Here is a 2,355-nt window from a genome sequence, read left to right on the forward strand (position 1 = left end):
GTCATAACTCCTAGCACAGACCTCCGTTTGAGCACTATCATATATGGTTGGAAAGGTATTTCAAAGACCTATAACTTTTGTTCAAAAAGTTTTCCCAAATTCTCAACTTATTGTAACAGAATTGTCCTATAAGTCATACCTACTGAAACATAGACGAGTTTAAGAACTCTTATGAACTTCACTACTTGATTTGACTTCAAAACGACTATCTTGCACTCAATTTCACCTCGAAGGGATCATATAGCTAAAATTCCATATTAACACCAATTAAACGCATTAACGCTAAACCCAAATTCACGGAGTGTGACATTACTAACCTATAATGGAGGATGATCCAAAGGCATTCATCCGCAAGTGCGACAAATGTCAGTGGCATTCCCAAATGCTACATCAGCCGGGTGAGGAGCTGCATCCTGTGGTTTCCCTTTGACCATTCATGAAATTGGGCATGTACATAGTCAGACCATTGCCAGAAGGACCTCGTCAAGTGGGGTTCGTACTGATGGTAGTTGACTATTTCTCCAAGTGGATCGAGGCAGCTTCGTATCGAAAGGTCCAAGAGAAGGAGGTGATCAAATTTATTTGGCAGCACAAAATCTGTCACTTTGGCATCCCGAAGGAGATAAAATGTGATAATGGCCCACAGTTCATAGGGTCCAAGTTTACTAAGTTCCTCGAGGATTTGAACACCAAACGCATAACCTCTTCTCCGCATCACCCTGGTGGTAATGGTATGGCAGAATCAACAAACAAAACTGTCATTCATAATTTGAAGAAGAAATTGGAGGATGCCAAAGTTACCGGAGGTATTGTGGGCTTATAGAACCACAATGAGGTCTAGCACTGCAGAAAATCTATTCTCCCTAGTATATCGGGTGGAAGCGTTGATCCCGGTAGAAGTCGGTACGCCAAGTTCAAGGTACTTTCGGGCACAAGAACAACCTAATACGGAGGCGATGCTGATGCAGTTGGACTTACTAGAAGAACACATAGATCTTGCGCGTGTCCGGATGGTCGCCTAAATGCAGTAGATGGAGCGTTACTACAATCATCGAGCTAATCTCCGACACTTCAAACTCAGGGACTTGGTACTTCGAAAGGTGACGCACAATACCCGAGATGCGCTAGAAAGCTCTGGCCAAATTGGGAAGGCCCTTATCAAGTAATCAACATTGCTGGCAAAGGGTCGTACCAACTGGAAGATGAGGATGGCAATAAGCTCCCAAGCAACTGTAATGATAGCTTCCTCAAAAGGTATTACGCCTGACTGGGGAAACCCTTGATAGCGATGCTGCACTCTTTTTCCCTTCATCTGGTTTTTTTCCCGATTGGGTTTTTCGGGTAAGGTTTTTAATAAGGCGGCGTCGTACGGTTGTTCAGAAATTTACCCGAGGGCATTCCACAGTGCTTGGAACTTCATTATTTACTCCCAAACACTGAGGGGGAGGGGGGATCTATATATACACATACACTCGTGTGAGGCTATACGACTTGGCCATAAGCAAAAAGTTGGCCAAAAAGCAAAGAAAAAGTTGAAATCAGTAAGAACCAGGAACTGCCCGGACAAAGGAATAAATACATGTAATCGGACTGACCACACTACATGGCAGCCATATTTAAGTTTTGTAACTCAAGTAAAAGTTAAGGGAATCACAAAAAAAAAATCCTTCTTACAAAAAATATTTTCCATGGAAAGCAAGTACATTAAACGGATGCAATTTATGTCATACCAGAGTCTTGTACCAAAATGAATTGGAGACGTCCTTTTCTAAAGCACAGAAAAATAAGGGTCCTCTCTTATGTTAATAAAACTTCTTCCAAAAATAAAGGACGAAAGAAGGTTAAGTTCGGATATAATAGCAACTGAACGAAAGCTTTCCCGACATGTTAACCAGAAACGCTAATTATAAACCTCACAGGGAACTGGCAGTTTGGAAGTATGAGAGAAAAAACAGACGACTAACATTCCGAGATCGCGAGGTTAAAACCTTTCGGACCGAAATCCCAAGACTTTAGAGTCACAGGTTGAGTCATCTTATCCTTCGAATCAAGGGTTAATAAGCCTTATTCGGAGAATTAAAAAAATGCAAGGGCTAAATAAAGAACAAGTCATAAAGATAACTGCATTTTATAAAAGTCTCTCCGGGCTTATAACGCCCGAAGACAAAATAAAAAAAAGCTAAGGAAGTCATCCAGTAGGCTCGACTTCGTGAAGGACCAATCGAAACCACAAGTGTTTGTCTGAAAGAAAAAACAAAGATAAACATGGGCACGCAGGCCCGTGAAATTAAAAAGTCTTAAAGCTAAGAGGAATACGGATCGCCCCCTTCATAAGGAGTGATACTGGTTCCTCCT

The sequence above is a fragment of the Lycium barbarum genome, chromosome 7 (assembly GCF_019175385.1).
Source record: "Lycium barbarum isolate Lr01 chromosome 7, ASM1917538v2, whole genome shotgun sequence".
In the NCBI taxonomy this organism is placed as follows: Eukaryota; Viridiplantae; Streptophyta; class Magnoliopsida; order Solanales; family Solanaceae; genus Lycium; species Lycium barbarum.